The 23,602-nt window shown below is 39.1% G+C and overlaps 1 long non-coding RNA gene across 2 annotated transcripts in view; it reads right to left on the reverse strand.

The window, feature by feature from the left end:
- Positions 1-23,602, reverse strand: part of LOC136884255 (uncharacterized) — a 60,010-nt gene that overhangs the window by 18,451 nt on the left and 17,957 nt on the right. For both annotated transcript variants that reach the window (XR_010861326.2, XR_010861327.2), the window contains one exon: positions 22,373-22,455. This is a non-coding gene — a long non-coding RNA (uncharacterized lncRNA). The remainder of the gene's footprint in view (positions 1-22,372; positions 22,456-23,602) is intronic.

Below are 23,602 nucleotides of genomic sequence, written 5' to 3' on the forward strand. Positions count from 1 at the left end.
GTTAACTTGCCCCAGTCCTCCTTGTTCTCCTTTATTTTTTCTGGATCATATCTCCTTTGTGCAAAGTTTTCCCTTTGAAAGTTACTCTTGGGAATGATCTTCAGTTTCACTTTAGACAAGCAGTGGTCCGAGTCGAGGTTGGCCCCTCTGAGAACCCTAACATTTTGGATTTCCTTATGAAATTTCCACTTTATCGCAACAGGATCTAACTGGAATTCTCCCAGGAGAGGGTTAGTTGATACCCACATCTTCTAAAGTCAGATTCATGGGCGAACTATCAGAACTTTTTGAGGTCAGAACAGGGGTCTGGCAAGGGGATGGTCTCTCCCCTCTGTTGTTCAACTGTACAATTGAAAAAGCTGTGAGGGAATGGAATGCAAGAACAAGAGGGGGAATAAGACTTGGAACAAAAAACAAAGGAATCATGATTAAGGGTTTGGCATTTGCTGACAACTTGGCGCTGCTCGCAGAAACATGGGAGGAAGCAAAAGAAGAAATCGCTGAATTACAAGAGCAGGCGGGGAAGATAGGACTTAAGATTTCTTTTGAAAAGATGAAGATCATGACGAATACTTGACATTCCCAAGTGGAGAAACCATAGGGCCCCTTCTAGTTGCCTCTTACGACAGGCAGGAGATACCGCAGGTGTATTCTACATGTGCGTCCCCCACCCACAGGGGGTAGTGTGTTTGGTCCACGAGAGGTTGCCAGCGTAGTAGGTTCATGGCACGAAAAAGAAAAGATTTTGAATCAAGTTTAAATGAGAGAAGTAGAGAAGATAACCCGTTATATTAACTAACATCTGATCATTTAAGGAACAAAAAGAAAAACTTGAAGATCTTAAATTTATATAGGTATTCTCATTCAGTTCAACAAAATTTTATGCAATGATCAGTTTCATAACATTTCATTATGTTCTTTATCCACTGTTGTGGTGAATTAGGACACAATACTTCTTTAAATTGTAACACACAAAAGATAGTATTCTATTGCTTTATTCTTTGAGCTGACATCACTGATGAAGGGAAAGGATGATTCTCCCTAAACATGGATGGTAAAATAAATAGTTTTCTAACATTATAATGTGTAGGGGCCTTATTTTTTGGTGAAATAAAAACGTTGATTTCGGTGTTAAAACTGACACTATTTCGGTAGGTATTTCATGAAATAAATTGTTATACTGATCGATGTTTCCTGCGAAATCTTCCTTGTAGTAGCGTATGGGGTAAATGTAACTAACTTTGTGATATGGGGTTTTAAAGTAAGCTCTTGTAATATATCATTGTTATTAAATCTTAGAAAAACCAAATATGCAAATTGTTATAGAAATAAATATATAAATCACTAAAAAACCAAACCCCATGGCACTAGAGCCCTTGAAGGGCCTTGGCCTACCAAGCGACCGCTGCCGAGCCCTAAGGCCTGCAGATTATGAGGTGTCGTGTGGTCAGCACGACGAATCCTCCTGGCCGTTATTCTTGGCTTTCTAGACCGGGGCCGCTATCTCACCGTCAGATAGCTCCTCAATTCTTTTTTTTTTCTAGTTGTTTTACGTCGCACTGACACAGATAGGTCTTATGGCGACGATGGGACAGGAAAGGGCTAGGAGTGGGAAGGAAGCGACAATGGCCTTAATTAAGGTACAGCCCCAGCATTTGCCTGGTGTGAAAATGGGAAACCACGGAAAACCATCTTCAGGGCTGCCAACAGTGGGGTTCGAACCTACTATCTCCCGAATACTGGATACTGGCCGCACTTAAGCGACTGCAGCTATCGAGCTCGGTGCTCCTCAATTCTAATCACTGTCCTGGCCGGGAATCGAACCCGGGACCTCCGGGTAAGAGGTAGGCACGCTACCCCTACACCAGGGGGCCGGCATATAAATCACTGATACTTCGAAATGAAGTTAGGTGATCTGCCCCGTGATATACATTTATACATAGCCTACATTTTTAGACGTTGAATTACTTGTCTCCAAAGTACAAACTAAGCATGGTTTCAACATCATCAGGATGCAGAGTTGTGTGACAGTCAGATTGTGTCTTTGTGTAAGCAGAGAAGCTCCTCTCGCTGACCACATTATACGTCGGAAACCATAAAGCTTGTGAACAATTGGATGTAAATTCACTGTGGTCTTTTATAAATCCTAAAACTTTGCTAACACTGTCTTCTTTCACTTCCTCAACCAGATGTGTTTTCATTGCATTTTTCAAAGTAATGTAGCTCTGGAAGATGTTCATGGATATGCTCTTTTTCCCCGGTCAGGGCTGAGTAGCTCAGATGGTTAAAGCGCTGGCTTTCTGACCCCAATTTGGCAGGTTCGATCCTGGCTCAGTCCGGTGGTATTTGAAGGAGTTCAAATACGTCAGCCTCGTGCCACTAGTTTACTGGCACGTAAAAGAACTCCTGCGGGACAACATTCCGGTATCTCGGCGTCTGCAGAAAACGTAAAAGTGGTTATTGGGACATAAAGACAATACCATTATTACTACTCAAACAGGCGATTTATTTACAATAGGCCTACCAATGCCATCATATTTTACAGCAAAGACAGTATTATTTATCTTTCCTTTAATATTCATTCTCTTCCTCATGCCAGGATTATCCTATTTTTCTAGAGGCATGTTGGCTTGCATGAATGCTTTTCTTGTATCCTATTACAAATTGCTCTCTATAATTTTTCAACACCTTTACGATATGTAAAGTACCGCCGATTGTTATTTGCCGCTTGGTATTATGTTCATTTGCTTCATTCTGATTCTCTGCACTGTATATCGTACGTTTCAACTTTACGAATATTACAGGTACACTATTGATACATTAGAATCTTTCTTGCAACGTCAAATACATAGAACCCCTCACTGTTGTATTCTTCGGCCCTCGAAAAACCTGTTGTGACTTCAGTTTTCGGCATTTTTTATACTTAAATGTTGGACAATTGCCGACAAAGGTTCGTAAGTAACAAACTCTCATTGCGCACTGCTGTATCTACGACCGGTCTTGTATTTTGTTATGACCACAACGCTATTTGCTGTAATCGATAACAGATATTGATTTTTATAGACTGTCTTAGAGATCGTGGAACTGAATCAAATACAGACTGAATACACATACTTTTGATACACATTGCATACCGCTTTGTGTGCATTTGTGTGGGGAATATACAGCGCTATCAAGCAAATAAGAAGGAAAGTACAATAGTCAAGTTCTCAGAAGCATTTAAACGTTTATTGGAGAGCTCTTCTGGTGCCATTTTGCATTTTTCGCTCCAAATGGTGTATATTTCGTGATTATTTGTGCAATTCGCGCAATAAATCAAATTTTGCGATATTTCGCGAGTTCATTTTGCTAAAATACGGTATTTTTAGTACCTGGGAAGTCATATATAGACAAGAAAGAAGATATCAAGAAAACTCGTGCATATCGTTATTACCAAAAAATACGGCCCCTAATAATGTGTATTGAGAAGGCAGACGCAAGTAAAACTATTTTAAATAGTTCTGACAAGTCAATACAGGACCAAACAACCATATTAACCTATTATGGTGTACCGGGAACACCGCTACGAGAGAAGTCCGAAGTATGTTTGTTGAACTTTGCGCGAGATGGAAGGTAGGCAGCCCGCCGAACACAGTGACGTACTCAGCGAGTGACGTGGCCGCCGTAAGCCAGCTATCCGCTACCATATATGGTAATGTTCCAGCTCATCCTCAAAAGTACATTTTGAGCTACTTTATCGCTATTTTGACACTGCCATCTTAAAAGCCTTTACAATGGACATCATCTGTTAAGATTTCAAGAAAATCCACTGAGTATTATAGAAGTTATAAGGGTCGATAGTACCCGAGTTCTAGACACTTCCATGCGAACGTGTATAAAAGGAGGACCACCCGACCTACGAATTCAGTGTCTGTCACTCCGCTGTCTCTGTGACACGGGTGGCAAGAGAAGTATTGTGTGTGTCGAACTTCTAGTTGACAGTCTGCGAAATCCAAGTATTTTGGTATTTTCTCTAAGTGTTGTATCGGGACTTTATCATATTCTTGAAGTGCCTGAATGGGACTTTATTTTCTGCGAGCATCGTATTGGAACTTTGTCATATTGACACATTGGGACTTTGTTTTTTTTCGTGTGTCGTGATTGGACTTTGATATTTTCTTAAAGTGCCATATAAGAACTCTGTTATTTTTCTGAAGCGTCTCATTGGAACTTAGTTATTTTCGCCAAGTGTCGCGATAAGACTTTATTATTTTCTTAAGGTGACATACTGGAACATTGTCATCGGAACTTTATTTTCTTCGAGTGTCGTGTTGGGACTTTAATATTTTGACAGCACGGAAGACTTTAATATTTCGACACGTTGGAACTTTATTTTCTTCGAGTGTCGTGTTGGGACTTTAATATTTTGGCACATTGGAACTTTGTTATTTATACACATTGGAACTTTGTTTTTTTGAAGTGCCACATAGGGACTTACTTATTCGACAAGGATTGAAAGGACTTTGAATTTTCACGAGTGTTATGTACCGCATTGAACTTACATTTCGAACTTATTCGAACTTGTATTTTTGAATCAATTTCTGGAACATTGAAACTTTCCGAGCGTGTAGGATGAACTTGTACCCTACCAACATAAACCTTCATGTGAACAATGTGACTTGTTTTCTCAAGTGCCTCATTGAATTTACGCCTTGTAAAGACTATGAAACTTAGGGGACATTCAACATTACGTTTAATTGTGAAATATAGCAATACTTTCCAAGTGCTGCACAGGGACTTATGTTTTGATTCTTAAAGACTGTGACAATTCAGGATACGCATATCGCATTCCGAGAAAGCCTAGAACTTGCCAGTATTTTGAGTGATCCATAATTTATGAAGTCAGACTTTTTCTTTCAAATATTATTTTCTTTAATCGCTATTCACTTCGCCTATTAATGGAACAGGACAGTTTCCGAGTGCTACTTATTCAGTTCATAGCCAACATGTTTTAAATCTTCAGAACTATGCATTTAGGACTGCAGTGACAGTAATCCTCTAGAACATTCTGACTTACAGTGAGCTTGCATTATGAACTTGTATTTCTACCAGTACTTGTTCTTCGAGTGATTATTCCAGAACGTTTTGATTTAATATCTAGAGTGCAGTAACCATAATTAAAAGGTCATATCTGTTCAGACAGTGCCTGATTGTGTGGAGTGCCGTGCAGGAAATTCAAGTGTGAATTACGTCTTGAATCGAACCCAGGAATGTGTGCCAATCTTCGAGACATTCCAGAATGTCGGGACATTCCAGAACGTCGAGACACTTCCAGAACCTCCAGACATTCCAGAACTCCTCATCCGAGCAGGTGTGGTCCCTGCCCAGTCGATGTCCAGCACCATCCCAGGACTTGGAGGTACCAACCAGCCACGACACTTCCACGCTGCTGTATGAAGGTGATATGAACTTGCTTTTGATGATCAATAAACTCAATTTAACAAAAGAATCTCTCAAATTAATAACTATACCTCTCTCTGTACCAGCTCCAATGATCAAGCTACTCCCTAGGTTAAGAATCATGATCGTTAATTTAATATCAAGCGCCTTAAAGATATGAACACATTTTTACGGGTACAATGGTTAAGTTAATCAACAGTTCCTTTCTGTGTCGTACCCCACACATCTGATTATCTTATCAAATAATTGTGCATCAGTGTCAGAGGCAGCCTTATCAGGCCTGTGTGCCTCATAAATATCAAGCTGTCTATTAAATTTAGAGATAAGTCTTGCACATAGAATTTTATGTTTCCCATCCTTAAATTTTTAATGTTACTACTAATGTTATTTGCTTTACGTCCCACTAACTACTTTTACTGTTTTCGGAAATGCGGAGGTGCCGGAATTTAGTCCTGCAGGAGTACTTTTACGTGACAGTATATCTACCGACACGTGGCTGACGGATTCGAGCACCTTAAAATACAACCAGACTGAGCCAGGATTGAACCTGCCAAGTTGGGGTCAGAAAGCCAGTGCCTCAACCGTCTGAGCCACCCAGCCCGGCCTTAAATTTTTTTTGTAGCTTACAAAGTCCTCTTTCTTTATGATCTTTATGGTCTTTATGATAATGACTCTAGTTTCATGAGAAAATGTCTGCACCCATAATATCACTTCTCAGCCAATATTCAATACCAATTAGAATATCTGGTAAATATACACATCAATTAAATTAGTTAATTCTATTATTTTCTAGTCCAAATTTACATGGCTTTACTAACATGACCCCCAACTCTATATACCTTCATAGCCACTCCCTAGTCCATACACTTTCCCTGAATGTCTCTCCTAAACAAACCCCCTAAATTATATGTACCTCTGTGATTCAAGTGAAACCCATCTGACCACTGATCCCTGTCTTCTACCAACCAATCACACTCCCAGTTTCCCATTCCATAGTAATATTTAAATTCCTCAATCCCTATTCAGTCAGTATCCTCCTACACAGTATCCCATTAATACAAATCCCTGCTTCCTTAAACTCCTTCCATGCTGCCATATCAGATCCCATACATGTATGTAATCCTGCTTGCCTTAATGATCACTAAATACATGTGCTACCATCTTATATTAGTTGTCCTTTACCAAATTATTATTCCTAACTTATATGTTATATAGGGCCGATTCTACCACCTACTAGTAAAGTAGCGCGTAACTTGCCCTCCATATAAAAGGATGTTTCCATTCGACCACTCCCAGGTAGCGCTATCGGCAGCATAAATCATAGTTACCCGGCGTGCAATTTATCGGGAACTTCGAGGGCTCGATAAGACTTTACCTATGTCTCAAGTATTATTACAATATTATAAGTCCACCTGTTCAATACAATACAATATGATCCACTATTTCATATGGTCAAATATTTTTTAATACATAATACATAAAAGTCAAAGGTACATGTTTCACCCTCCTTACGGGCATCATCAGCCTATATCAATCTTAAAAAATAATACATATACTTATAATTATAGGTTAAAATGTATATGTATGTATAAGTATATGTATTATTTTTAAGATTGATATAGGCTGATGACGCCCGTAAGGAGGGTGAAACATGTACCTTTGACTTTTATGTATTATGTATAAAAAAATATTTGACCATATGAAATAGTGGATCATATTGTATTGTATTGAACAGGTGGACTTATAATATTGTAATAATACTTGAGACATACGTCAACTTCAATACGGAACCAAAATGAGAATAGTTACTTGTAAGACTTTACCTGCCGGGCAAGTTTTGCGAGATGAACATTATTAGCTGTATTTCCGGTGGCATAGTATACTGAAAAAAACATTTTACTGTAACAGTGATTGATATTGTATTGCAGTATTTTGAACATTAATGTTTCTTTTGAGTTGCAACGGTCACACCAGCCTCTCACATGGGTAGCGTAGGGAACACACTTTATAAGTCAAGCTTTCACAAAGAAACTCTAAAAGGATATAAAATCAAAACCTATTTGGAAATAATTTCAAATGGGATTTTATTTTCTACTTTTTCAGTTTTCAGACATTATGTATAATTTAGTGTATGTATCCCAATTACCCCAAGTTTCCTCACAGCATAATGGCTAACGCACTCAATTCATAATATGAGGTTTGCGTGTTCGAGTCTTCATTGTTACAAATCTTTATTTTCATTATTAGCGTTGTATTAATCTGTATGCCTCTTTTCATAAGTTCTTTTGTTAATCATATATTTCACTGAAATTTTTAATCACAATATTATGTCTACTAGGAAAATGCTTTATATGTGTGCTACTTATAGAAAGTGATGTTATGATTAATATAGCACATAGGACTGTTGCTCAGGTAGCAGATTCCCTATCAGTTGTTTACACAGTCTTCTTGTAAATGATTTCGAAGAAACTGGAAACTATTCCATTTCTGAATTCCTCTTCCTATGAATGGATATTTACCCCTATTAGTTCTTTAGCAGTAACTTCCAACTTTATCTTCATAAAGTTAAACATTAGAATGAAATGCATTATCAATAAATGGAAGCATGAGGAACTAAACAAGGTCACAGAGCTAGTTGCAAATAGAGCATCATGGAAATACTTAATCAATTCACAGAAGCCTGTAGACAGAATGCTCAAATGCAATAAGTCCGTTCGGAAGATGTGGGTTTATATACGTATACGGAAGCGTGTAAAAAAGAGTTAAGAACAACGGCAGGGAACAAAAATAAATTTTAAAATGTAAATTAGAACGACGCTGAAAATCTGCGTACCTTCTATTACGGAGCGAGCGACTTGAACAATCTACTACGAGAATACTTTCCAAGAACGCTGCCTATACATGACAGGTTATAACTGGCATAAGAAAATGTAACCTCGAGATTTTAATCCCAATTAGGTATTGATTTTGAAGCTCATAGATTAAAATCACGAAAGCTTGACATAAATTGTTGTCCATAACTCCTAAGACTCCCCTTATTAGGCTTTTTGGTGATAATTGACAGATGCAAGCACAGGAAAATAAGACAATCGGAATGAGCTTCATACATCTGACGATAGATAGCACCACACTTGAAAGCGAGAAGTCGCCGAAAATCAGTCTAGCCAACTCCACATATCGGTGTCTAGCTCCGGGTAGCTACCTAGCGCTTGCGCGGAGGTGGTTGCATGCAAGGCAAAATACCAGCTGGTTTACACTCCCAGATAGTTTACCTCCCGGGCAGCTGCCAGCCACTTTACCAGCAGATGATAGAACCGGTCCATAGCTGTATAAGAAACTACTTAGACCTTAAGTTCAGCTGTTTAAATATCAGAAATTCCAAGAAACCTAATCATACAATGAAAGCCATCCCAACTAAATGATCCCATTTTCAGGAGAACAAGTATCAAACAGCCTTGTCACTGACTCATAGCATTGCATGACAGAAAGAAGTATCAACCAAAAGTTGGTGGGGAGAATCCACGTTAAGGTACAAATAAGGGGAACATTACTTTGAGTCTGGCATGAGAAAATATACAAGGTACTGCATTTGGCTAACTAAATTCACACAAAAATAATATTTGTCGTTCAGTTTGGGGACAATTCAATACAAATCCTTTTATACATGTTTTAAATGAAGTAAAAGTAACCCTTCATTAATTCATTCTGAAATAAATTTTTTTGTGTCTTGCATAGGTGGATAAAAGCGCAAAGAAATTTTTATTTTTAAAATTGTTTAAAGAATTATTTTTCCACTGAAAGTAAAAGAAGCATGTTTGTTACAACGGTTTTAAATATCATCTCTTGGTTTCACTTTCCAGAGAATTGCCCAGAAGCTAAGCCTACACAATTTTGTTTTGTGTAGTAGTCCATGATAAAACTACTCATCTAACTTGTCTCTCCTCCTAGGTCAGAATTATTTTGGGTCATATAACATTTCACTCAGTCAGATATTACCTACAACAATAACTGGGTAATACAAAATGTTGATACCCTAACATGATGATGATACAATTGTGCTGCCTGTATAACAGCAGTAACTATCATTTCATTGTACAGTCAGCCAAGTCCATCATCATATTTGGTTTAAATCACTTGAACATTGCTATTTTTACAAAATCCTTAGTTACGAGGGCGAGTCAATAAATAAGTCGCAAAACTGAATTGAGGCAAAAATAATCAAAGTAACTTTCTGACATTTATTTCACTTTTCCATCTCTTTACAAGTCCTTGAAAGCCAGCAGCAAAGAAGTCCTTTGGTTGCTGTCACAGCCAATGTGTAACCTCATAGATTATGGCATTATCTGTATCAAAATGACGGCCACCCAAATTATTTTTAGGGGCCCAAACAGATGAAAATCACTGGGGTCATTACGGATGAGTTGATCCATACCCTGCAATGTGGTTGCAGTTGACACCTCCGCAGGACGACCAGGACGCTCCCCACCTCTGATGCTTTTCCTTCTGGATCCAACTGAACACAGCTTTCTGTGAGAAACAGTTTTCACCATAGACAGGATGCACTTTGTGATGCACTTCTTCTGTGGACAGTCATGCAACACATAGCTGCCTCTGTGGATCAGCGGTAGAGTGTCGGCCTCCGGATCCCAAGATAGCGGGTTCAAACCCGGCAGAGGTAGTCGGATTTTTGAAGGGTGGAAAAAAGTCCATTCGACACTCCATGTCGTGCAATGTCGGCATGTAAAAGATCTCTGGTGACACATTTGGTGTTTACCCGACAAAATTCATTAAATCTCAGCCATAGACGCCCAAGAGAGTTTCAGTTTACTCGATCTGCCATCTAGTGGGGGCCTAGAGTAAAACGGAACGTCAAAATTGACGAGCAGACAGCCAGATGGCGTCAAATTGAAATGTCTGCACACGGTAGCTGAGGCCATACGATTATTATTATTATTATTATGCAACACATGTACCATCGTGCACTAACAGCCTCTGACTGACTGAGTGCCTGCAAGATGTCGTACGACAAGCACACATATGCTGCAATCTGCTGGCAAAACTTGTGTGCGTAATTTCAAGTGGTATAAGGCACACACATGTTTGCGACTTATTTATTGACTCACCCTCGTATAAGAAAAATTCCTTAATTCAAAAAGGTACAAAATTCAATTCATGAAGAACAAACCTATAATTGTAACAAAATTACCTCTGCTACCAATTTAACATTCACAATGAAAAGAAAACCCATCGCTACAGGTATTGTGAGGGAAGGAAACCACATACAACAAAATGTACTACTGCTATGAGTCTTGCCAACATAGAAATATTCACAGATAGAGCAGGGCACCACAGTCATCATGAAAGCACAAGTTCATTGAGTATGCAATGCTGTCAAACAACCTGTCAAGGAATATATCAATGGAAATCTAAGCAATGTACTCCTTCAAACAGTATCGCAGGTATTATGAAATTGAAGAAAAGACCCTTAAAACAACAGGTAAACTAATTACAACATCAGGGGAGACCAGTAAATGCTTGCAATAAGCAGAAATCTGGCATACAGGACAATATATATTTACACGTAATGGTGATATTTTCGTGTTGTGAGGATCATATTACCGCCACAGTACAAACTTTGCAGATCTATTGCAACAGCATATCTAAAGTGGAACCCCGTCACTTTCTGCAGTCATTCACGCATCACAGTTGTTTCTGAGAGAACATTATTTAGGTTTGTGTAAGCTGAAACAGTACAAAAGAAGGCAGACACACACAAAAAACACTACACTGTAACATGTACCCTTAGAGGCAACTGAAATATGAAACACTCATGCCAGGAAGAAGGGCTGAGGTGCTCTAACTATTGGATAATTTCGTTTGGTTGGAAGTATATACAGACCTGGATGACCCCATCAATGTATGAACATTCCTAGTAGCACAATGACACAATTTGTCTGGGCCCATATTGTAATGTTGCAAGAGTCTGTTCAGACCATAGTCAAGTGATCAGGTGAACTTTACAGATCAGATCAAAAATTAGATGTATGGCTTTTCAGGCATTTGCTCTATTAACCAGCATTTCATCTTAGGTCTGACACTACACTCATCAGAGTGGGATGTGTCAGACCCTACCCACTGATGCTGGGGTGTATGCACGTGAACTTATCAGAAGCCCATTACAAGAGGCACAGTCTGATAACTGCATACGGGAGATAAAACTCCACAATGGAATTATTGCCTCCCTAGCAATTTAGAATGGATCCGTGAGGATTTGGAATCAAGTCCAAGAAACCAGTAGAATGGAGAAATTGCCTAGCATCAGACAGTCATGAACAATAACAGACATTCAGAGGACATAACTTTTATTTCAGGACTTCAGAAACCCTGGAGATAAAGCAATAGAGCTGTTCACTGACACTTTGAAGGCTGTTACACCACAAACCATCCACACCATAATGTAAATCTGCATGCCAAATACATGTGGTGGTGGTGGTGGTGGTGGTGATTATTGTTTAAAGAGAAAGTACAACTAGGCAACCATCCTCTATAGAACACAAATCACAGAGAAAGAAATGGAAGGGATCTGACACTTCTAAACATGAAGGTCTCGGCCAAAGGAACACAAGGGCCACGAAGAGCGTGAAAATGAAAGACTCCCTACGCCTCCATAAATAATACCGTCGGGGTCGGAAAAGAACGAGAGTGGACAAAGGGAGGTCAAATACAACAGATGAAAGTGAGGAGCCTGGCACAAGTAAGTGGAAGCAATGCCCAGACTCACCTATGGGCCCCGTGGTCGCCAACCCATGCTCCAAAGTTCAGAGCCCCTGGGGCCTCAGGCCCCTTTTAGTCACCTCTTACGACACGCAGGGGATACTGTGGGTGCTATTCTACTGCCCCACCCACAGGAGGAAAATAAAAAGAGGATCATCCGTAACTACACCACCGGTACAAATAGGAGGGGATCATTTTCACAAATGAGTGTAGGATCCACTCACCCCTGTCAACCTGCATGCTAGGTGTATGTGTTGGTCATCCATAACTATACCACTGGTACATGTAGGAGAGGATCCTCTTAACAGATGAGTGTAGGATCACACTCAACCCTTTCAATTTGCTTGCTAAGGTGTATGTGGCAATCGTCCTTCACCGGTACATATAGGAGAGGATCCTCTTAATAGATGAGTGTAGGAACACGCTCACCCCTGTCAAACTGCACGCTAGGTGTATGTGGCAATTGTCCTACACCAGCACATATAAGGGAGGATCCTGTTAACAGACGAGTTAAGGATCTGCATGCTAGGTGTATGGGGCAATCGTCCTACACTGGTACTTGTAAGAGAGGATCTTCTTGACAGATGAGTGTAAGATCATGCTCAACCCCATCATGTATGGAAACAGCATCACCTTGTTCTGTGGGTCGAAAAGAGGGGAGGGTCCATTGTAATTGGGGCCATAATCACGTATGGCCACCAGAAGCCACTCATTAACGTTGAAGGTAGCAATAATAATAATAATAATCATAATAATAATAATAATAATAATAATTGTACAGCCTCAGCTACAGTATGCAAGCATTTTAATTTGACACCTCCTGGCTGCTTGCACATCAGTTTTGACGTTCCATTCTTCTCTAGGCTTACAAGATTACAGAGAAAACTGAATTTCCCTGCGCCAATGACAGCCTGCAAAAACTTGTGGAACATTTAGAGCAGTTTCACATTTCAGGCATACCAGGCCCACAAATGTTTCCTCCAGAAACACAGAATAGTTCCTTCCAATGCATGTACCACTGGCGAGCAGAGGATTAACAGTTCTTCTAAGGCTGGCACGATAAGTTTCATAAAGCAGTTTCTGCATGCCACTCTTCAATCTGGAAAATTGCAGATAAGCTCAACAGCAAACTACATTGCAATTTCTTTCCATTTATCCGTAAAGGTGAGGATATTGCGGGTTCCTATTCTGAGCTGTTTCTTCCTGTGTAATGTCAGTCTCTTCCTGCATCTCTGATGAGGTTTGGGTTGTTGGCTGTCATAAGTTCATGGGCTGCATGTTCAGCTGCCTTGCTAGACCTAATACTGTAGACAATTTTCTATTGGTGTAATCTCCCTTAGCTTTTGGCAGCCCATGCCATTCCTGGAAGGGAGCAGCATTTTGTATCATTTCCTACATAAAATCTACACCAAGCCTCCTAAGGGATAACTCCTCTGCCCTTAGTCGATGGTTCTTCCTTAGTTTGTCAGGTTTGGTACTGGCTGCCCAACCCTCAGCCAGGAGGTCGCAGGTAATACCATTTAGTGTCACATACAGTAGCAGAGAGATCCTGAACTGACCTTGATACCTTGTCAATACTATAGTACTATAGTACATTGCAGTGGCGTATCCTGAGGGCTACCAAGGCTATCGATGAAGCCCAAACCTCAAAATTTGTGAATGATAGAAAGATAAGCACATTATTATGTAAACATCTGATGCATTGTTCCATTTATAAAACTTGAAGGCAAAGGGAAAAATCATTGCTCATATTTCTGAGTGTAAGCCATCAGAGACTGACATTGCAGCCCAGGCACTACGTCCCTCTCCCCTCAAACCTCCTCATGCGGCTTGCTGGTGAATGTCCAATGTGTGCGGGGAACGGGGTGATAAGTGTGCTAGGCTTCGGCCCTTCAGTTCGCCACTGCTAATCAGGGAGAGAGAGCAATCATGCGTTCCTTATCATATATACTGTACTTTCTCAGCTCATATTTCTGTCTCAATTATATACATAATAGAGTGCTGGTATTTCACTCCCATGTGCTTCTAAATCCTTGTAGAAGGATATTGCAGGCTACTGTTATATGAGTAATATAGTTTTCTTTTTATAGGTTGTTCTGCTGAAATGAAATGCAATCTTTCACATTTAGTGTTCTCTTTGGTTGGTTGGAATCGAACCTGTGATCATGGATCAGACACCACCACAGACCTCTCAGTGAACGATGAGCACGGCTGCTGGTAATGCTGTAAAATTGAAATTTAATAATAATAATAATAATAATAATAATAATAATAATAATAATGTATGACTTGGTGGTGACCTAATGAGGATGAAATGAATGGCGAAGATGTGATAAACGCCAGACCCATGGTGTAGCGGTAGCAGGCCTGTCTCTTACTTGGAGCCCCCGGGTTCGATTCCCAGCCAGGTCAGGGATTTTTACCTGGTCCTGTAGGCTGGTTCGAGGTCCACTCAGCCAATGTGATTAGAATTGAGGAGCTATCTGACAGTGAGATAGCGGCCCCTGTCTAGAAAGCCAAGACTAATGGCTGAGAGGATTCGTCGTGCTGACCGCTTGACACCTCGTAACCTGCAGGCCTTCGGACTGAGCAGCGGTCGCTCGATAGGCCAACGCCCTTCAAGGGCTGTAGTGCCATTGGGGGGGGGGATAAACACCCACTTCCCACGCTAGGGGAAGTAAGAGTATGAGGGGGTTGAGAACTGAAACGGGCTCATCGGACCAAAGGCAAGCTTTCTATCCATATAGCCACAAAGCTGGATTTTAATTTGCCAAACCTTAGGCTACCATCTCCGCTGATCAGATGTTGAGTTTCGTCAGTAGCAGAGGCTAGGGCAGCAGCTTGTGAAACAGCCTTGACGACACAGCAGTCTTCTTCGTCTGCTAATGGCCGCAGATCAAAATGCTTACGGCTTGCCATTCACTAAACAAACTATCGAGAGGCGGTAACCTAAGTCCAGTGGTAGCCCACATCATGTGTCAAGGTTTACTGCATGTATTCACAATTTGATATGTATACAAACAGCCAGATCGTGTAACACATGGGTAAATCACAGCAGACTAGATCAGCCGTTCGGAGGAAGTTTGAAACAGAAGGAACTGAAATGAAAGTTCAAATTGTTCGTTTTTTTTTAGTGCCATTATTAGAATTTTAAGAAGAAAGTCATGTAACTTTTTGGTTTTTATGTAATTATAAATATTTTATGTAGATGAGAAGACTTATATTTTAATTATAACTCATAAAGTGTGTTGTAGGGAGGTTAGGTGTCAAGACCGCAAACTGTCTGGTGGAAAGTTTGGTTGCTGATGAAGAGAGTATGTGAGGTTATCAAAATATGTAGAGCATATTATTAATAAAGATCAAATAACTTTTTAGAGTACTGACAATGCGGACATAGTTCAGTGGTGTAGGCCTATTAGATATAAGTCAATATGGATCAAACCAAACCATAATGTTGTCAAATGGATGCTCTGATTTGTAGTAACGAAGTTGGATTAGGGTTGGAGCAATTCCCGGTGTCCGCAATTGCTGGTTGTTCAAGGTATGATTCTACAGTTGGGTCTCTGATAGTATCTATCCTCGTATAAAGGTTAATGACTATCATGTTGACACGCTTTACGCTGCCTGTTTTTGAGATACCATGGACTTCTTCGTGAACAAGGAATCCGTTAATCTCTTATAATGACAGCAATGGCAGGTCTTACTTTATGGTGCCTCAATTAGAGTACGGAATATTTCACCATACGAGCAAGAACCCAAAACATGTAGAACAGTTTCATACGCCGAGTGGGACGTGCAAGATACAGTTCTAACAGCACTCATCTTAATGGCTTAAGAGAACACCGGGAATGAAATGCTCATCCAAAATTATGGATTAAGAGGATTCTAATGAACTCAATTATACACTAAATAAGAAAACTATACACGTTAATGGATGATGCAGAACACCGGTTCAAATCGTTCCTTATATTTTCCGTTAATGATGTACAAACACGGGGAAACTTGCTGTACTGATCAACGCTATCTCTGCTGTTAGTTATGACAGTTTGAAGTAATTAAATCATTTTCAATATATTCTAAAATTGAACAAAATGGAACCAGTAGATCAAGTGAAAATGGCTTCCTCTGTGCGCTACTAGTGGTACATAACACTCAAAACTGATAATACATTGGAGGAAATAGTTGGGACATTTCAGATGATGCTAAATGATGCAGTGACAGTGAAAGAATGAAGACATTTTTGTATTTGCTAACAGGTACAGTGATACAAACCCCGTTTTGAAATCTCAGACATATTTGGACACATATCTTATAAAATTATATCCAGAAACAGATTTGACCTGTTCTTAAAGAACTGAACATTTCACTTAGTCTTAAATTTAAATTAAAAGTAATAAACTGACAAAAATAGCTATTTACAGAGATCAAGCTGCACCCTGAGGATGTTGAGGATCATGATGATGATGATCATCATCAAATATGGTATCAGACACCACGCAGATGCTATCTGGCTGCCTGCTTCTCAATTAAAATGTTATACGATGGCCCGTACTTGTAGACATGCTATCGGATAATGCCATGTTAAGAAAATAAGGTGAAACTCTCTACATTTTGGAGATAGAAAGGAAAGTGTTACCAGTAGGACTATTAGGCTGATAAAGCAAGCATGAGGGAGTTTTTAAAAGTAATTCTTATTGGTGGAAAAGGGTAAATAAAAATGTAAACAGACTCTGGGATGGAATGTGAAAATAGGTTTGTACCTTTAAATGTGGTAAGGAATGGTAAAGACCCACTATATTTTAACAAAGAAATAAGGACAGTAAGAAGAACATGCAGATTGGAAAGAAATAAAGTTAGAAATGGCTTTGGAAGTAAAGAGAAAATGAAGGAACTTACTACAAAATTCAACCTAGAAAAGAAGTCAGCTAAGGATAACATGGTGGCAAGCATAATTGGCTGTCATACAAATTTAAGTGAAAAATGGAAGGGTATGTATAGGAACTTTATGGCAGAAACAGATTCCAAGAAGGACATTCCAGGAATAATTAATAAACAATGGAAATGTGTGTGTGAGGAGCTTTAAGAGGTAGAAGTATTCAGTCAGCAGTATCCAAAGATTGTTGGTTACAAGGATAAAGTTTATATAGAGGAGGTGACTAATAGTACGGAAGTATTAACATTTACTTACAATAACAACAAAATTCACAATAAGATAAAAAAGTTGATAACTAGAAAAACAGCTGGAATTAAAAAGATTTCTGGGGATATACTAAAGACAATGGGTTGGGATACAGTACAATATCTGAAGTACTTATTTGATTATTGTTTGCATGAAGGAGTTATACCAAATGAATAGAGAGCTCCTATAGTAGCCAATGTATATAAAGGAAACGGTGATAGACATAAAGCTGAATATTACAGGCCAGTCAGGTTTGACATGCATTGCATGTAAGCTTTGGGAAACCATTCTTTCTCAAATTGGACATGTTTGCAAAATTAATAATTAGTTCGACAGAAGGCAGTTTGCGTTTAGGAGAGGTTATTCCACTGAAGCTCAACTTGTAGGATTCCACCAAGATATAAAATATATCTTGGATGCAGGAAGTCGAATGGACTGTATCACGACTGACCTGTCTAAAGCATTTGCTAGGGTGGATCATGGGAGACTACTGACAAAAATACGTGCAATTGGACTAGACAAAAGAGTGACTGAACGGGTGGCTATATTTCTAGAAAAGAGATCTCAGGGAATTAGAGTAGGAGAAGCTTTATCTGGCCCTATAATAACTAAGATGGGAATTTCTCAAAGCAGTATTATTGGACTGTTATATTTTCTGACATATATAAATGATACGATTAAGAAGTGGAATCAGGGATAAGGTTTTTGCAGATGATGTTAGTTACAAGATTGCGAGCAACTGCAAAATGACCTCAATAATGTTGTGAGATGGACAGCAGGGAATGGTTCGATGATGGACGGTTGTGAGGTTGTGAGTTTCACAAATAGGAAAAGTCCTCTCAGTTTTAATTACTGCATTGATGGGATGAATGTTCCTTATGGGGATCACTGTAAGTACCTAGGTGTTAATATAAGGAAAGATTTTCATTGGGGTAATCACATAAATGGGATTGTATATAAAGGGTACAGATCTCTGGACATGGTTATGAGGGTGTTTAGGGGTTGTAGTAAGGATGTAAAGGAGGGGCATATAAGTGTCTGGTAAGACCACAAATAGAGTACGGTTCCAGTGTACCTAGGTGTTAATATCAGGAAAGATCTTCATTGGGGTAATCACATAAATGGGATTGTAAATAAAGGGTACAGATCTTTTGCACATGGTTTATTTGATTACCAGGATTACTTGATTTAAGAACAGGAAAAAATCCAAAGAAAAGCAGTTTGATTTGTTCTGGGTGATTTCTGTCAAAAGAATAGCTTTACAGAAATATTGCAAAGTTTGAGCTGGGAGGACTTGGGAGAAAGGAAACGAGCTGCTTGACTAAGTGGTATGTTGCAAGCTGTCAGTAGAAAGATGATGTAGAATGACATTAGTAGATGAATAGATTTGGGTGGTGTCCTTAAAAGTAGGAAAGATCACAATATGAACATAAAGTTGGAATTCAAGAGGACAAATTGAGGAAAATTTTATTTTATAGAGACGGGAGTTAGGGATTGGAATAACTTACCAAGGTAGATGTTCAATTAATTTCCAGTTTCTTTGAAATCATGTAAAAAAGGCTAGGAAAGCAACAGATAAGGAATCTGCCACCTGGGTGACTGGCCTAAATGCAGATGAATAGTGATTGATTGGTTGACTGATTGAGACTTCTACACAAAGTTGTCTGCACGACATAAGGTCTTTCAGCTTGTTTCCTTGGCACGTCATAAAGCCGAAAGCCCACATCATGTCTACATGTTCCCTTTTGCTCTTCACTTACTACATGCTAAAGTGACTTGAATCCATCTTCTGCTGGGTTTTAACAAGCGGTGACTCACATGGTGAGCGCAGTGCTCACCTTTGTAGTATATTGCTTGTTGGTGGAATATTAAAACACCTGTACTTTAAAAGTCCTATACCTCTCAAACAGACTATTAGGACAAAGATATATAATTTATTTCTGTACCGGAGGTACACCCGCTCCATGCATTTAAAATAAGTCACGTTTAAAAGGCCATCTAAAATATGATCAGTGAAACTCATTTCAGAAGAGTGTGGATGTTAATCTCCAGAGGTCTCCACAGTCAAACTAGGGCCTCCATCTGGTGAGAAGATGGACTGTCAATTTTCAAGAGAAAATTTGTAATCATTAGTTGGTAAAACTGAATTGTTCGTAGATTGTGTTTGGTGTTCTAAAGTTATCAGCACTTCTATCTCCTCCTGCTGGCTTCAAATTGAAGCCAATAGGGAATTTTGTACATTTATTTAATCAACCAATCAGGAAATTTTGATGTGTATTTGATTATCCAATGGTAATTGTGGGTGGGTTCAGGGTTTTGGCCCAGAGAATTCCAGAATATTCGTCTCCGCTATAAAAGCTGGAACATTTTGGGCCATGTTCTCTTTCGATCGCTCCAGTCCAGCAGTAGAATGTGTTCATGCCTCGCCCATCTCCGGAAGGCCCTTCAGCTCGAGGTAATGGCAGACATGTTGTAATCTAACTTGAGGGGAAGGTTTCAGAATCCTTCCTTAATGTAACTCTGTCTAGGTTCAGGGTACTTACAGGGGTTAGGCAAGGCTGCAATCTTTCACCTTTGCTGTTCGCAGATTTCATGGATCATCTGCTGAAAGGTATAAAATGGCAGGGAGTAAGCAGTTTGGCCTATGCTGACGACTTGGTCTTAATGGCAGATTGTGCCGAAAGCCTGCAGTCTGATATCTTGGAACTTGAAAACAGGTGCAATGAGTATGGTATGAAAATTAGCCTCTCTAAGACAAAATTGATGTCAGTAGGTAAGAAATTCAACAGAATTGAATGTCAGATTGGTGATACAAAGCTAGAACAGGTCGATAATTCCAAGTATTTAGGTTGTTTGTTCTCCCAGGATGGTAATATAGCAAGTGAGATTGAATCAAGGTGTAGTAAAGCTAATGCGTTCAACAGTATTCTGTAAGAAGGAAGTCAGCTCCCAGACGAAACTATCGTTACATCGGTCTGTTTTCAGACCAACTTTGCTTTACGAGAGCGAAAGCTGGTGGACTCAGGATATCTTATTTATAGGTTAGAAGTAACAGACATGAAAGTAGCAAGAATGATTGCTGGTTCAAACAGGTGGGAACAATGGCAGGAGGGTACTCGGAATGAGGAGATAAAGGCTAATTTAGGAATGAACTCGATGGATGAAGCTGTACGCATAAACCGGCTTCAGTGGTGGGGTCATGTGAGGCGAATGAAGGAGAATAGGTTACCTAGGAGAATAATGGACTCTGCTGTAGAGGGTAAGAGAAGTAGAGGGAGACCAAGATGACGATGGTTAGATTTAAAGATAAGAGGTATAGAACTAAATGAGGCCACAACACTAGTTGCAAATCAAGGATTGTGGCGAAGTTTAGTGCAGGCTGAATGCTGAAAGGCATAACAGTCTATAATGATAATGTATGTATATATAGTCAAACTTAGGGAATAAAGAGTGTGTACCCTCATTGACTATGACTATCTTTTCTCTCCATCCAGTCACTTCCGTAAGGTCAGGCCATGAGCCCACAGAGGGTTTTAATGATGTTCTGGTGCAAGTGTTCGCCTCCAAACATTTTGTTAATCTTTTCTTTTTTCACTGAGGCCATGTAGAATGGGTACTTATTACCCCTGTTAAAGTTAACTAATATTATTCAATTTCCTATGTAAAATTGACTGTTGAGCAAATAACACATTGAATACTGTTTGTGATTTGTAAAAGTGTAGATCGTGCCTTTAACACATCGGTGACGGGTCCCGAGAAATCTTGGTTTTATTCACCACATTGTTTTCGGTCTTCCTGTGACATCTCTTGACCATATATTGAACTATTTCGGACTTTCACATTGAGTAGAAAAAATCGTAGATGTATATCTGCCATTTTCCTTTTATTCATGGCCTCTTTTATTCTTTGATTTAGTTTCGAAACGTCGACTTTCTTTCTGCCGGTTCAGTCAATGACCCACGGAATACGGTGTTAGCCGACGACGATATTTTAGAAGAATTATACGCTGATGATTGTTCAAATGGATATAGTGATAATGAATTAGTGGAAACTGAATATAAAAGTGATAGTGGAAGTGATATTTAAGCCTCTACACGCCGTAATTTACCTAGTGTGCTTATTTATTCAAGTGACTCTGACGTCGACAGCGATGTAAACATTAATGATGTGTTAGGAATTGACGCTGAAGATGGTTTTGTAAAGGCAGATCCACTACTACTAGGGGCATTGGAGAGTACTCATACCAACTTTAAAGATAAAATCTTGACTGGTTTAATATTTATGTACATTTTTATGTGCACCCTAGTGTGCTTAATAGGAAAATGTCCGGTCCACAGGGTATGTGACAAGCTCAAGCATCCGGTCAGCAATGTGTTAAGAGGCCTGGATCTTGTAAATTTTGAAGAATAGTCTTTCACAGAGTAATTGTGTGGAGCAATGATGATCCTTCTAATGAAGTAAATTTTGAAAGCTCAGTCTCTTTGAGGATTAGTGAACAGAGCAATGGTGCTCTTGTAAAACTGTAACTTGGGAGCTTCAAGCTCATTTCTTAAATCGTAGTTGTTCTAGTCCTTTCTAATATTGTTTTTAAAATCACAAGCTAATGTTTGTACTGTTATTTGTTATTGCTTAGCAAAATTTAATATCTGGAAAGAAAAAAGAAAAAAAGGGAAGAAACAAAATTCCACATTTTAAATTTTTAATTTAAAATTTGATCTTTTCTCTATCCACCCATTCGTGCCCGCTATGCTCCACAGTATTCCCATAACAATTTCCATTATCTTTGACAATCAAGACGTAACTCAGGGTTCAAACTGATATTGTACAGCGTGTAGTGTTAATCCACCCTATAAAAATCACACTACCTCAGGCAGGTTTGCACCAGTGATCTTGGAATCCACTGACTGACATTCTACCACTGATCTACAGAGAGAGCTAATGAACAGGGTTAGGGCTGTACAATCTAATTAAGCTACTTACTTGCTTTCTACTTTGACACATGGGACTAGTTGATCAACTGCTCTTTCTTCTACTTTTATTTCATGCTTGATGTCTGCAGTAGGCTATAAACAAGAATATTAATTTAAGAAAAGTAAATAGGTAACATGAAATTAATATATTAACAGGAAATAGCCAATAAAGTAAAAAACACAATTCCACAATAGAAACACCATTATCTTCCAATGTGTAAAAATTGTCACAACCCCCTTTCCTTACTCCATACACATTACCAAACAGGAGAGATAACACAGAGTAAAATGCAAATGAGAGTTTGTGATAACACAAGGCAATAAAGGTCTGATAAATCGTCAATCCGAGCAAACAAGAAACTGTTCGAAGTTGGACTCCTTCTGTCTTAGGTAATATACAAATCCAACTAACCTAACCTCATTTCCGGCAAAGGAAAGGAGATAAGGCTTAAACATGAGTTTTTAAATCAAAGGTTCTAATGAAAGATAAATAAATTCATAACAAAAGAACACAGATCATAAATTCTTTTGGAGAGTACTCGCAAATGATTGCGTGTGAAGGATGTCAATATATCACCTTCCCAGCGACCTTCATGAGATAATAGAATTTGCGTACTTCAGTGCCAGGGAGAAAACTATTCGCACAACATCCCGTTTACCTCGGAGATGATATATTTCAATATTAATAACTTATTTAAAAATTATATATAATGCACCACAGACAAGGTACAGACCCTGAGGAGAAAAAGCTCCTCAATGATGACTTAAGGCAAAGAAGAAAAATAAAATAGGACAAAACTGCGTCACATGTAAACGGGTGTCATGTGAAAGGATAAAACGTAAGGAATCACGCAAAAAATGAAATGGCTATCTGCAAAAGAGCCCAAAGTAAAAGGATAAAGTTACCACTATGCTACACATTGGCAGGACATAAATGGGATGTAAAGATGGGTCAGTACTGGTAGAATAAAGACTCCATCCAGAGTAAATAAAAACTAAAGGTGAAATAAATCTTTTTTTATTCATTGTGTACCAAAATATGATCCATTCCACTCAACCGCACAACAAACATCCAAAATTGGGCATCTTACAAATTCAAAGTGCCATGTAGAAATGCACGAAATGGCAAAGTGAATTGGTATAATAATCATGGGAAAGTACCATAGATTGGACCAAATTACTACAAGAATAGATATGTACAAAATCATGATCTATATAACCAGCACAACGTCTCAAGAAA

This window comes from Anabrus simplex, chromosome 12 (assembly GCF_040414725.1).
Source record: "Anabrus simplex isolate iqAnaSimp1 chromosome 12, ASM4041472v1, whole genome shotgun sequence".
NCBI classification, from domain to species: domain Eukaryota; kingdom Metazoa; phylum Arthropoda; class Insecta; order Orthoptera; family Tettigoniidae; genus Anabrus; species Anabrus simplex.